The sequence below is a fragment of the Engystomops pustulosus genome, chromosome 6 (assembly GCF_040894005.1).
Source record: "Engystomops pustulosus chromosome 6, aEngPut4.maternal, whole genome shotgun sequence".
In the NCBI taxonomy this organism is placed as follows: Eukaryota; Metazoa; Chordata; class Amphibia; order Anura; family Leptodactylidae; genus Engystomops; species Engystomops pustulosus.
Genome location: NC_092416.1, coordinates 79,317,539 through 79,332,783, shown reverse-complemented (window position 1 = coordinate 79,332,783; position 15,245 = coordinate 79,317,539). Strand labels below are relative to the sequence as shown.

The window sequence follows — 15,245 nt, the reverse complement described above, 5'->3', positions numbered from 1 at the left end:
CAAAAGTATTTTACCCAATTCATGCAACTGGAGGCAAACACCCCAAAAATCATCATACAAGTTCTCCCGGGTTCATGCCAATAATCTAAAAGATGGAGACAGGGCAGGGCTCGGAAGTCAATGGCATTTGGAGTACTGACATTTACATTTTTTTTGGCACCATAAAACATTTGTAGATGCCCTCTGGGATCAGTACAGTAGGAACCCCTGAGAACTGACCCTATTTGAAAACGACATCCCTCCATGAATTAATTTAGGGGTGTAGTGAGCATTTTAACCCCACAGGTGGACCCCAAGGATGATGCATAATGGATAGTACAAAATATCTATAATGTCATCTTGTGCCCAGCTCCTGCCACAGGAGACAAACACCCCAAGAATAATGATGCAACCTCTCTCTTGTCCTTATACCTAGGCGCTTCAGCACTACTACGAAAGCGCCTTCTCGGGGGTTCCTCAGAGTCGCTTTATGAGGAAGAGGTGCACAAACAAAATGTCCCCACACTCGTCCCCACTAGCAGACTCCATATCGGAGGCCATATAATTATATACCTCCAAGTCAGTGTATGACTTCTGGAACATGGTGGGGGTAGTACACAACCTACGCAGAACAACACAGAACAACTCCTGCCCCTCCACACAACGTCTACTCCCCCACGCTATTACTACTCATCCACAGAACGCCTACTCCTCCACGCTACGCCTGCTCCACCACAGAACGCCTACTCCCCCACGCTACGCCTGCTCCCCCACGCTACGCCTGCTCCCCCACGCTACGCCTGCTGCCATGCCATGCAAGTAGCCCTCGCATTCGATATATCGGATGCAGAGCGTGAAGGGGTTAATTTTTTTGTGTGTGAGTGTGTTTTAACTTTATGTCCCCCATGAGGTCATAAAAGACCCCTGGGGGACATTTTCACTTTTTTTTTTTTCTAATACAAGTTTTTCCCTGTAACTGAGGCATCTATAAGAGCCTCAGTTACAGGGTAAATGCCCACCTGTCACTGGCACAGGTGATCAGAGCTGTACTGGGTCTAATTAGGCCCAGCAGTTCTGATTAAACCATTTAGACCCGGCGGTCACGTGACCGCCGAGTCTATGGAGCCGGCAGCTGCGCCACTCAGCTCCTCCAGGGAGGATCGGAGAAGGGAGAAGCGGTAACAAACCGCATCTCCCTTCTCCCTAGGGTCTCCGGTGCCTCTGACACCCGGAGACCAGGTCCTGCTCCCGCGATTAGCGCGGGAGACTCCGGACCTGCACCCGCTGACGTCTAAAGTCAGCGGGCGAGCAGAAAGGAGTTAAATACAAACAGAACATAATCAAGACTTACATACAGCTGTTACTTTTTACATCGCTTGTTTCAACATTAATAGCATACAGAAGAAAGCTAAGTATTTCTTTTTTTTTTTTTTTTTTGCAATAGCCTGGGAGAGGCAAAAAATTCCACCTTGCATCCAAAGTGGAAAATAAAAGTAAGAGCATTTCACATGGATCTCAATTTCTAATTTATCTAAGAGTTTTCTTCAAGGGCAGAAAAACATTATTTACAAATTCGAAAATGCTGAATTCTTCCACAGAAACCATCTTTCTTTTATTTTACGGAAGTAAATGTAAGTTGTGGCCATGGTAACTTCATAATGCATATATGTATTAACTCTATTACAAACATCTGTTAGGTCTAATTTTTGCACAGTTTTCCAATTTGTCTCTATACACTGCCTTGCTGCAATCAATATGTAGGTAACAATCCATCTCTGGGATACTGGGAATACATCCATCCCTAGATGAAGTAAAGCTAACTGAGGGGAAATAACATTATGTGAATGTGTCACCATATTGATCAAATCCCCTATTTGTGCCCAAAATGGCATCATTTTTAAACATGACCACCACATATGCACTTGATCACTTTTGGTTTGGGAGTCCCCGCCAGCACAAAGAAGTGGGAGACATTCCTCCCTTAGCTAGCTTCTCTGGTGTAAGATACCATCTTAGGCTGTATTCACACTAACGCATGGAGGACGTATATACAGCCGACGTATATACGTCCGATATACGTCCTCCACAGACGGCAATGGGCGCACGGCGCCCTACGAAAGCGGTATGGTGCAGCACACGTGCGGCACCGTACCACTCCGTACCCGGAAAAAGATAGGACCAGTCCTATCTTTTGCCGTAATACGGCGCCGTGCGCCATTAATTCCTATGGAGAGGGGCGGGGGTGAGCTGCGCTCACCTCCTCCTCCTCTCCCCATACACTGCCGTTGCCCGCTACGGTACGGGCGGGCAACGGCAGTGTGAATATAGCCTAAGATGCATCTTTTTTTTTATCTGTTCCAAGTGAATAATGCATGGAGAGCATTGAGCTGTCCATCTGAAAGTTTTTGCCCACTGTCCATTATCAAATTTCACACCAATATCTGATTCCCATTTTATCATGTAGTTCAACTTATTTACTTTGCCTTGCAAATTAAAAATATCATATGCTATTGATATGCCCCTTAATTTTTCCCTAGATGGGTCAAATAGGTTCCTGAGAGGCCGCAGATGGAATTTACTTTCTCTTTTCGTTTCCATTAGAATGCTTCTTATTTGGAAGAAAACCTTGTTAGGAAGATTAAATGTTCCTCAATGGTGAGACGGGTAATGTCGACTTGCATAGATTTCCAATTCAGACTGTGCAGCTGGAGACTGGAGCGGCTTTTGGAACACCGGAGTCTGAGGTGGCTTTTGGTAAGCAGATTTGGGATCTAAACACAATAATAAAACCCTATGAAGGGCTACACACATGCAAAAACAAACTATACAAAAACAGAGAAGCATGTGTCAAGTAGCAAAAAGCCAAAATTTACTTTTATTAACAGAATAGACATATCAAAAACATCAATAGGGCAAAAGATAAAAACATTTAAAAAGGATGCAAAGCAATGCACCCATGGATGAAAAGCCAACTAGAGCCTGACACCTGATACTGTCAGGTCATCCAGACCTGAGCCACCCACAGACCAACCCCACAACACTGACTTCAAAGTGCAAGTATATGACGGCTGGGTGCGTGTATATATAAAAAGAAGTGGTGTGTCCACAATCAGTAAGCTAGGCATAAGGAAATGTAAAGATCTGTGCACAACTTGTGCAAAATATCCTTCTATGCCAAAAAGTGATAATAATGCCCTTATGACATATACTACCCACACGGACCCATGCCCATAGATTTACCAGAAAGATGTGGGATGGGGATGAGGGTCAGGAGAGGAAGGCGGAACGTGTGGGGCAACCTCTCCTGAGTCCTCATCCCCATCCCACATCTTTCTGGTAAATCTATAGGCATGGGTCCGTGTGGGTAGTATATGTCATAAGGACATTATTATCACTTTTTGGCATAGAAGGATATTTTGCACAAGTTGTGCACAGATCTTTACATTTCCTTATGCCCAGCTTGCTATACACGCACCCAGCCATCATATACTTGCACTTTGAAGTCAGTGCTGTGGGATTGGTCTGTGGGTGGCTCAGGTATGGATGACCTGACAGTATCAGGTGTCAGGCTCTACTTGGCTTTTCATCCATGGGTGCATTGCTTTGCATCCTTTTTAAATGTTTTTATCTTTTGCCCTATTGATGTTTGTGATATGTCTATTCTGTTAATAAAAATAAATTTTGGCTTTTTGCTACTTGACACATGCTTCTCTGTTTTTGTATTAGGTGGTTTTTGGGACACTGGGATCTGAAGCGGTTTTTGGAACACCGGAGATTGGAGAGGCTTTTGGAACACCGAAGATTGGAGAGGCTTTTGAAACACCAGAGCCAGGGGAGACAGGCATGGAGAACAGACTTGAGGTTGTTCGTGGAGCAATTCTCCAGCATGCTCCGTGAACCGCAGGTCTATCCAAGTGGCCAGAGTGATGGGACCACAAGGGAGACCATGGCCAGCCAGTGCGTCTTTTACCTTCAAGTCCTTTCTTGAAGGCTGCTGACAAGGCCGCATCATTCCAGGAGAGTTCAGAAGCTATGGTGCGGAAATTGATGGCATTTTCGCCCATGGACAAGTCTCCTTGGCGCAGATTCAGCAGCGCCACCTCAGCTGAGGAGGCTCTAGCAGGCTCCTCGAACACAGACCGAAATTCAGCCAGGAACGCAGGAAGGGTGGTCGTGACTGGGTCGCCCTTGTCCCATAGAACAACAGCCCAGGCTAGGGCTTCCCCGGAGATTAGACAGAGGACAAATGCCACCTTGGAACGTTCGGTGGTGAGCTGGGATGGCATTAGTTCAATGTGTAGTGAGCACTGGGAAACAAAACTCCGGAACAATTTGGGGTTGCCATTAAATTTGTCAGGTCTGATTCTGGGCTCTGCTGCCGGAGGAGATGCCGGGGTGGAAGGAGGGAGATCAGTAGCAGATGTAGGAGCCTGTTTCTGGGAGTCAGTCAGCTGTTGAAGTGTGGAGGCAACTTTACCTAGTAGTTTCCCATGATAAGCAATTTGCTGGAGAACTCAGCCAGAAGGCGACTCGGTTCCATGGCAAGGTTGGACTCCTTGGCGGGATCCACGGCCGGATCGTACTGTCACGGTTCCTGAGGGGCGAACCGTCTGAGAGTCTATGGACCCTCTGGACCACCGCGGGGGATGGTATGAGACTCGCGGTGGCAGCCAAGGTAACAAAAGCAGGAAACAGTCACAACCTGAGATGACAGCAGGAATGCAGAAGAGCACTGGAAACACTGGCATGGAGTAAAGACACCGCTGGGCTGGAACCCTGAAAGGCACGGCAGAAGCGCAGGAAGGCAGGAAGTCACCACCGGGCTGGAACCCTGGACAGCACCGCAGGAGCACAGTCGTACGGGAACGGACCACAGGATACGGACCACCGGACACGGACAACAGGATACGGACCACCGGACACTGACCACAGGATACAGACCACCGGACGCGGACCACCGGACACAGACCACAGAACACGGACCACGGACCACAGGACACGGACCACCAGACACAGGCCAAAGGATACACACAGGAACGGGACTTCGGGATACACACAGGAACGGGACTTCGGGATACACACAGGAACGGGACCTCGGGATACGCACAGGAGGCTTTCACTTCAGTTGGGAAGACTTGAAGATCCGGCAGGGAGTGAAGGGGTCGGCGGGTTTTATAGGAAACCCGGAAGTGACCAGCGCTAGTGGAAAGGACGCTGGCCCTTTAAGTTCTGAGGAGTCATCGCGCACTCCCTAGGAGCGGGAGTGCGAGGCCTGGAATGCAGGAGATGTGCGGCCTGCACACGGGCGACCAGGAGCCAGGATAGGTAAGTCCAGGGATGGGGCAGAGACGCCGGCACGGAGAGGAGCGCGGGTGTGCCCGCGATCCATGACCAGGATCACGGGGATACCTGTGACACACACCCCCTCACCTCTGCATCTGACCTAATCTTAATGGCCAGCAGTTCAATAAAAAGGGAAGAGAGGAGAGGGGAAAGGGGGTAGCCCTGTCTAGTACCTCTATTTAGATGAAAGGGCTCTGACTCTATCCCACTTATAACAGTTCTTGCTTTTGGTGAGTCATACAAACACCTAATCCACCTCATAAAACTAGGCCCGAAACTAAATCTATTCATAGCCTCCCATAGAAACCTCCAATCAACCCTGTCAAACGCCTTGACCGCATCCAGTGACAGGATCGAGTGGAATACTTTCCCAGTATTCCTTTATTTTCATCTTCATTCCCAAACTGGGCTCTATTATAGTCAACCAATGAGTATTACGTTTAAAAGCTTTCCTCCCCCTTGAAACACTACAGAGGGTAACTAATACTGGGGCATGATCCGAAATAACAATCGGTTCATACCGCATCGTCGTAACATCCCCTAGCATGTCTTGACTAGCCAGACCGTGATCAATTCGAGACAACCCGGGTAAGTAAATCTGCCCCAATGTATCATGTGTTTTACTATGACAAGAATATGCTTTTCTTGTGCCATACTTGGCCCTCCAAACATCATATAACTTGATATCCTCACAAGAGCTACAAAGTTTAAGACACTCTTTTCCCCCTATTTTTTGTTCACTTCAAACAATCCAGTTTTGAATTAAGACCATATATCCCATAACCAAAATTTTTCTGCAATCCCTACTCTCAGTAAATTTTACTAACTCATATTACATCCCAAGGGACAAGGGAGAAGGAACAGACAGAAACACTAGGATACATTCCATATCTTCTAAGAAACAGTGCAGAAAGACAAATCTGCCACATTTGTCAATACTCTCCGCCATTGGTCTATAATCTATATTGGAGTGTATCAATACTGACCCTCCTCTGGAGTATATATCCCCGGAAGAGTGATACTCCCATGCTCACCGTTTCTTAAGTCGGTACCCAAATTCTGGTGTCAATTGTGTCTCTAATAAAACTATAATAGCCGGTAGATGTTTGTTAACTACAAAAAAAAAAAAGGCCCAAACCATCCCAGGTCCCCACTCCCAACCCAATCTACTCTTACTTTCCATAAAGCTGAGCCCTTCCATCTACTGTTGCCCTCCCAACGCCCATTTTCTGCACCATCATAGTATAAAAGAAAAGGCACAATATTGCCCTGACTTAAACACCTCATCTATTTATTCATTGACCTGATCAGACTCCTTGGCTTTCCAGCCATTCTGAGGCTCCTTCTGGGGTATCAAAAAAAACTAGTTTTGTCACCCTCAACTTAGAGGGAAATAAAGTCAGAATTGAATCTTAGCTTTATAGAGTAACTGGCTCTGACTTTTTGAGATTTTCTTGCATAGTCTGGAAATATTACGACATTGTTACCGTTTATCATTCATTCAAACGCTTTTGAATTCCTTATTATATAATCTCTGACCTGTGAGTATATGCATTTCTCCAAGATGGTTCTGGGGGAAGCAGCTGGAACTGGTTTCCAAGAGGGGACCCTGTGAGGCCTGTCCACCATAAAATTGGCTGAAAGGCCTTTCGGCCAATAAACATCCTTTAACCATTTCTGAATCGATTCCACGGAGACCCTTTCCCAGTTCTCTTCCGGATAGCCTTCTATTCTCAAATTAGTTCTCCTTAACCGGTTCTCAAGATTGATTAACTTTTCTTTTATTCTGACATTTTCCTCCCTTAATCTTTTAACATCCTCCTGTATGCTTTTTACCCAATCCGCAGTTTTTTTTGTTAATTTTTCTCTACCGTTTTAAATTTCTCCCTCAATGATTTATAATAGTGGTATCTGCTCTGACATTACTCAACTCTTTTTAAAATTTTGCTATAGATTCTTTACTTTCCTGGGCTGTAGCTAGGATTCTAGCTAATATCCCCTCCATATTTGTATCACCTTCTCCTGCTGTCTCCGTATTAGACAATGTGGGTTGCGCCTCTTCTTTACTATTTTGTCTGGTTTAAGATGGCAAGACTTTCCACATTTCATCTAATCCGGTCGATTTACTGTCTGTTTTTTTGGGGGCCATAATTTTGATTTTATCTCATCTATTCCTACCTCGTTTATTTAGCACTAACCTTAGTTTGTACGACAAAGTTGGATATGACACACAATAATAAAGCAGAAATATTCCCCTTCTAAAAAAAGTTGTGATAAAATAACTTCTCCTAGGAGCAGGGTTATGTTAGTTTAGCAGAAATAGTCCCCTGAAGGGGGCTGTAATAATCTAATGCTATCACAGTTCGCATTTGCACCACTGCTATACCACACTTTTAAAGTAACGTTTTGTTAGTATAGCACAGTGATGGCAAACCTTTTAGACGCTGAGTGCCCAAACTACAACCAAAACCCACATATTTTTCGCAAAATGCCAATATGACAATTTAAGCAGTAACTTATGACTCCCTGCTCTGTCACATGTTTAAATTGTATAGGCAGCTGAGGACACCAATACAGTAGAGAGAAGTAGAAGAAGTTTGGATTATCATTGTAGCTTCCTTCTAGGGACCTGGGATGCCTGGGACTGCAAGTGGCCTTGAGTCCTGTCTGGCGAACTCTGCGCTGGGGTGATGGCATGGGTGCCCATAGAGAGGGCTCCGAGTGCCACCTCTAGCACCCGTGCCATAGGTTCGCCACCACTGGTATAGCATATTCCAGGTTTGAACAAAATTTATCCCCTCAGGAAAGCTGTGGCAATATGATAATCCAAGACCCAGTTCACTTTTATTCCACCACTATGCAAAACTATACCTATGCCCCTAAAAGCATCGATTAGTTACTATAACAAAAGTTGCAAAGATTGTAATTTCGTAATCTGAAAACAATATCACATGTAAACCTCAATTATGCCAAACAGTAGTTAATCTCCTGAAAACAACATTTTTTTAGTATAGCAAAGGTTATCCCCTTGGAAAACCTGTAGTGATATAATAGTTCTAATCACTGTTAGTATTTACTCCTCCTCTATCCCAAACAGTTATTCGACATCCAGAAACAATTCCTTTTATACCACTCAGATTTTACACATGTTGGCTCCTCTGCCGTCTCTCCTCTTTCCATTTTTGATATTCTATTTTTCCATTTACAGAGACATATGAGGGCTTGTTTTCTGCAGCATACATTGTACTTCCTTTTCGTACCATTAAATATTTCATGCAGTGAAGCTGAAAAGAAATTACATATGGGGTGGAACCTATGCACATTTTCTTGAGGGCTTTGCGTGTATGACTTTCACTGTGTGGCCCAAATGATACCTCTTCTTTATATTTTATATAAGTGTGATAAAGGAGATTTAATTTTTCCTGTATTCAACCTTACTGCTGCCTGATTGGTCTTAGTACGTACAGTCATATGTAGTCATATAGTCATGTAGTCATATGTTTATATAGAGGTTTGCTCTACTCCTTTCTTTATAAAATAAGGTTTTACAGGCAGTCCCCGGCTTAAAAACAAATTACACACAACTCCTAGTTACAAACACATCTCTCTGCCCACTGTGAGCTTTAATCCCTTCAGGACACAACCCCATTTTTCAAATCTGCCCTTTGTCACTATAAGTGGTTATAGCTTTGGAACACTTTAACCTGTCCAGGTGATTTTTCAGATTGTTTTCTCGTGACACATTATACTTGTACATTGTAAATTAGTTTACAAATTTGGATGATATCTTTTTGTTTAGTTATGAAAAAAAGGAAATTTGTCAAAAATTTACATTTCCCAAATGTCTTCTTTATGTTGCCATGGTTTTTTAAGTACAGTATCCACATATTTTAGAATGTTATTAGGCTTAGCATTTGGGTGTAATTTTTCACATTTTTTGGGGAAAATCACCAAAACATGTATTTAGTGGGAACTTTTAATTGACTGTTAGAGGCCTAAATAATAGCAAGACTCGTAACTTACCCCATTATGGAAACTCCCCCTCCCCCGTCGTATGAAAACCCACTTTTAAGATGTTTGTTAACCCTTTAAGTGTTTTATAGGGGTTAAAACAAAATGCAGTCGTGGTCTACAAATGTTGATATTTTTGGAAAATGCATTCATTTTGGGGGGAAAAAACATTATTAATGGATTAAATTTCAAACTGCTCCCAAGAGTTTGATGCCCAATTTCTCCCAAGTATGTTGATACCCCATGAGTGGTGGTAACTGCTGCAAAGGCAAACGGCCGGGCATAAAATGGAAGGAGCGCCATTCAGAACAGATTTGCAATGTAAAATTGTACAGGCTATAATTTTTCTTTTAATGAAAATGTATCTTTTTTTCTGAATGTTTTTCAGGGTTTTTTTTTTACAGTATCCAATAACGATTCTATTTTATTGTATATGATTGTTACGGTCACAGCAATATATATTTTATACTTTATTAGGTGTTTGTATTGAAATGTGTAATTTTAGGAACTTATATTTTTATTTATTTTAATAACATTTTATTACTATTAAACTTTATTTCTTTTTTTTTACTTTATTCAAACTTGGACTTGAACTAGCAATGTGCTGATAGCAGACAGTTTCAATCAGACTCGGAAGGTCTGACTGCGGATCCCCCGGTAAGTAGTACGAGGGTCCGATACCTAGGGGGAAGACCTTTACACTCGCGATCGGAGATGGCTCTGTGAGTCCTGCCAATGTCAAAAGCTAGACATAATAGCTAAAGATAGGCGAATTTGTTGAAATTCAGTTCGACCCGATTTGCCGAATTTTTGAAAAAATTTGATTTGACCCAAATCAAATCATGATGAATCACATTTAAATGCACATATTTCCTGCAGAGAGCCTGTAGGGTGTTGTAGAACGGTCTGTGTTTTAGTATGACACGCACATGACAGCTGCCGCTCTTAGAATCGCTTCACTCTTCAATTCCATGGGCACTTACAGAGGCCAACTTCACCAAATAAGTGAAGTGTTAACGCAGCCTGACAAGGTAACATCTGTGCCAGCTCGAATGGACTGATCTGAGGGCCAAGATCCCACTATAACATCAAGGGAGCACTCTTTTTACACTGACATCCGATGATTCCATAGATTACAACAGAACATGGATGCAGAAACCCCCCAAAAGAGTGGAGAGGGTGTCGGCATTAATTTTGCATTGACATCACTGATCATTTTGGCCTCCATTTTATCCATCAGTGTCCGCTTTTAATCAGTCAATAATGCATCAGTATTGCTAAAGCCAAAAACAAACAGGAGTGGATCAAAAACAGAGATGACCAGTAAATGGGATATTTGTATGTCCTCTGTGTTCTGTATCCACGCCTGCTTTTGACTATCAATCCTGAGGCTTTTCATTCCTTCTGACAGATGAAATGAAGGGGAAAACCAAACATAGTGGCAACGTCAGAGTGGTGGAGGGTGAAAACAGAATTATGGAAATCAGAGGGTGTTCCAGGGAGACAGCAGTCAGATAGCAGCAGCATGAGTAGGCCGCAGAATGGCACAATGACAAATTATGGAGGTGGCGAAACATGGTAGGCCACAGAGTGGCACAATGACAGACTGTGGAGGTGGCAGCAACCTAGTTGGCCACAGAGTGGCACAATGACTGAGTGTGGAGATGGCGGCAGCAGCGTGAGGTCAGAAAGTGGCACGATGACAAATTCTTTAGGCGGCAGCAACCTGGTAGGCCACAGAGTGGCACAATGACAGAGTGTGGACGTGGCAGCAACAGCAGGAGGACACAGTGGCACAATGACAAATTCTTTAGGTGGCAGCAACATGGCAGGCCACAGTGTGGCACAATGAAGTTGAAATTTTCAATTTAAATTTGAATTATTTGAAGATTAGAGAAGCCACATGCATAATACATTACAATTTTCCTAAAAATATTATGTCTTTGACAAAAAAGAACTGCAAAGGTGGCACCAGCAGAAGCATGAGGTCAGAGAGTGGCACAATGACAAATTCTTTAGCTGGCAGCAACATGGGAGGCCACAGAGTGGCACAATGACAGAGTGTGGAGGTGGGTGACAGTTCCAGTCCCTGGTAAAGATGGTGGGAGGCAGATGGAGCAACTGGCAGCAGATGTGTGGAATCAGACAGGTGGCAGCATCATAATAGTGGCTGAGGCAGGTAGTTAGAATCCATACTCATTTCTCAATGTTTGGGGGAGGCGTCATGGCTGATCTAATCTGATGCATAAGGCATATGTGTGTTAAAATCCAGCCAATCCAAGCCTGATTCATCTCGACAAAGGTCAGTCTCTCCACATTACGGGTAGACAAGCAGGTTCTCCTTGCGGTAATGATGGCCCCGGCCACAATGAACACCCACTCTGATGCCATACTACTGACCGGGCAAGACAGCTTCTCTACTGCAAACTCAGTTTGGCTGGGTTTGGCTGTCCAGCAGTCCAGGGGGATCCTCTACCTGGGGTGGTAAAGTGCTATCCGAGTAGGCCACCACCTGCTGGTACAGGGTCTGCTCCATGTCCTGCTGCTGCTGGTGGCGGCTACCCTCCTCACTAGACAGATGAAGGAAGCTGCTTATTAAGGACTCCAGACTTAAGCTGCTGCTGATGGAGCGGTTACTGCTCCTAACCCCCCATCTCCCCACAGCAGCTGTGGCAGTAGTACGTGAGAGATGACTGCCAGGAATCCCCTGGTCAGACCTGACAGAGGATGGAAAATGGTGCACACAGGCAGTGGTCAACTGTCTTTTTAGTATTTCTCTATTGTACGCCAGTTGTTCCTCCCTCTTGGCAGCTGGAAAAAAGTCACCCATTTTTAACCGGTAATGAGGGTCCAAGAGGGTGGAGAGCCAAAAGTCATCCCTTTGCCGGATGTTCACTATTCAGCTGTCACTAGTTAGGCAAAGCAACATGCTGCGGGCCATGTGCGAAAGTGACTCTGAGGGACTCCTTGCCTCCATCTCCACTGTATACTGCCATGGTGCTTCTGGGTCATCTGCCTCGTCTTCTACCTCCTCCAGATGCTCCTGCTCCTCCTCTCTTGTCACCCGAGTGGAAAAACCACTGATTTCACCAGACTCTGCTTGTGCACCAATGTCCTCCTCCTCCAGTTCAGCACCCACCGGTGAGTGGCCAGGAGATGTAGTCGCCACTCCTCCAGATTTTGCAGTATCAGTTCCAGGACATGAAGCAGTGCAGTGATGTTATTCATCCCGCAGTCCTGGACAAGTAATGTGGCCTCTTCAAAGGGCCTGAGCAAATGGCAGGTGTCACGCATGAGCTGCCAGTGGCTGACATCAAAGTTACACGGGAGTACTCCTGTCCGCTTGTATCATAAAAAAATCATTAATGGCTTTTCTCTGTTCATACAGGCGGTCTAACATTTGGAGGCTGGAATTCCAACGGGTGAAAACATTGCCTATCAGACTATGACACCCTGGGTTTGGAGCAGAAATCGCTACAGTACAGTACAGTACAAACAGCTACACACTGGAGACAGCACATGCAGTGTGAAATGCCGCGATTGGAAATGGCTGCCTGTTTTTATGTTTAACATAAGCCTGCCGGTCGCTGATTGGCTTACAGGTCTGCACATGTGATTGAGGGTGTTCCTTTCTTCTTCCCAGAGTTCTCTGCCCCTTGTAACATGTTAAGCTCGTTCCCATTTTGGTAAAAAAAAACTTTGTCCCCATGAATCACTGTAAACTTCGGATTTGTGACGAATCAAATTTTCCCTGAAATTCAGACCTAATTCCACTTTGTTCGAATCAATTCGCTCATCTCTAATAATAGCGCATCCCCATGCGTGAAGTTTTGGCTTCACTGGCTAATTCATGACCCAACAGCACTTTTATTAGTCCTTCTTGCTCCTTCTGCACTTCTCCCATTGAAGTCACCAGCCTCTACCAGTGACTATGCATATATAGTTATACATGTACTTACACAAACAGGTATTTATGGCTAAACGCTTTTTCTAATTGATTTTTATGTATAACACAAAAAAGAAGGCTTACTACAGGTTACAATGTTTTACATGTGTGCGTGTAATTAACCCACAAAAAGTAGCAAACTAGCATACTAACTATATTTTTTTTTAATGTGTTTCTTTTATGAAAGAAAAGGTGTATACAGTACATATGTATATTAAATACAAAAATATTGTCACGGGTGCTTTAATAAATTGTCAGTGATTTAATTTAAAAAATTGTCTTTTAGGTCCTCTAAGAGAGCTAGTCTTCTGGAGAGGTTTCACTGTGTGTGTGTGTATATACACTCACCGGCCACTTTATTAGGTATACCATGCTAGTAACGGGTCGGACCCCCTTTTGCCTTCAGAACTGCCTCAATTCTTCGTGGCATAGATTCAACAAGGTGCTGGAAGCATTCCTCAGAGATTTTGGTCCATATTGACATGATGGCATCACACAGTTGCCGCAGATTTGTCAGCTGCAAATCCATGATGCAAATCTCCCGTTCCACCACATCCCAAAGATGCTCTATTGGATTGAGATCTGGTGACTGTGGGGCCATTTGAGTACAGTGAACTCATTGTCATGTTCAAGAAACCAGTCTGAGATGATTCCAGCTTTATGACATGGCGCATTATCCTGCTGAAAGTAGCCATCAGATGTTGGGTACAAGGGGCCCAAAGAGTGCCAAGAAAATATTCCCCACACCATGACACCACCACCACTAGCCTGAGCCATTGATACAAGGCAGGATGGATCCATGCTTTCATGTTGTTGACGCCAAATTCTGACCCGACCATCCGAATGTCGCAGCAGAAATCGAGACTCATCAGACCAGGCAACGTTTTTCCAATCTTCTATTGTCCAATTTCGATGAGCTTATGCAAATTGTAGCCTCAGTTTCCTGTTCTTAGCTGAAAGGAGTGGCACCCAGTGTGGTCTTCTGCTGCTGTAGCCCATCTGCCTCAAAGTTCGATGTACTGTGCATTCAGAGATGCTCTTCTGCCTACCTTGGTTGTAACGGGTGGCGATTTGAGTCACTGTTGCCTTTCTATCAGCTCAAACTAGTCTGCCCATTCTCCTCTGACCTCTGGCATCAACAAGGCATTTCCGGCCACAGAACTGCCGCTCACTGGATGTTTTTTCTTTTTTGGACCATTCTCTGTAAACCCTAGAGATGGTTGTGCGTGAAAATCCCAGTAGATCAGCAGTTTCTGAAATACTCAGACCAGCCCTTCTGGCACCAACAACCATGCCATGTTCAAAGGCACTCAAATCACCTTTCTTCCCCATACTGATGCTCGGTTTGAACTGCAGGAGATTGTCTTGACCATGTCTACATGCCTAAATGCACTGAGTTGCCGCCATGTGATTGGCTGATTAGAAATTAAGTGTTAACGAGCAGTTGGACAGGTGTACCTAATAAAGTGGCCGGTGAGTGTATGTGCACAGGGCCGGCGTTAGGGGGCGGCAAACTGGGCATATGCCCAGGGCCCCCTGAAAATTTAGAATTGTGTTTCTAGGCGCCAGGGAACAGGAGGTATTCACGTTTAATTTGAGAATCTCGGGTGTAATTTTTATATGTAAAAATCACTTTCGGTGGCATTTTAACAGTTGATATCTCTGTTTCCCTGACATCTAGAAACACACATTTAGATTTGTATAAATAAGGCGTCTTTCCTCTTTAATAGGACAAAAGAAGTGAAATTCTAGGTGCCACATAGCCATTGATATAGCCCTCTGAAATGTACCCCTCTTCCAGGTTCTATGTAATCAGGCTGCAGGGAGAATTTGGAGGAGACTGCACACAGGAGCTGCTGCACCTCACAGATAATGTAAATACAGGCGGTCCCCTACTTAAGGACACCCGACTTACAGACAACCCATAGTTACAGACAGACCCCTCTGCCCACTGTGACCTCTGGTG

The 15,245-nt window shown here is 44.4% G+C and overlaps 1 long non-coding RNA gene across 1 annotated transcript; it reads left to right on the top strand.

Annotated features, from left to right (window-relative positions):
- The first annotated feature begins 2,584 nt into the window (after positions 1 to 2,584).
- LOC140065792 (uncharacterized) lies at positions 2,585 to 13,469 on the top strand. The gene is made up of 3 exons (XR_011848049.1): positions 2,585 to 2,733; positions 9,931 to 9,990; positions 12,722 to 13,469. It is a non-coding gene; the product is annotated as an uncharacterized lncRNA (long non-coding RNA).
- The last annotated feature ends 1,776 nt before the right edge of the window (positions 13,470 to 15,245 follow it).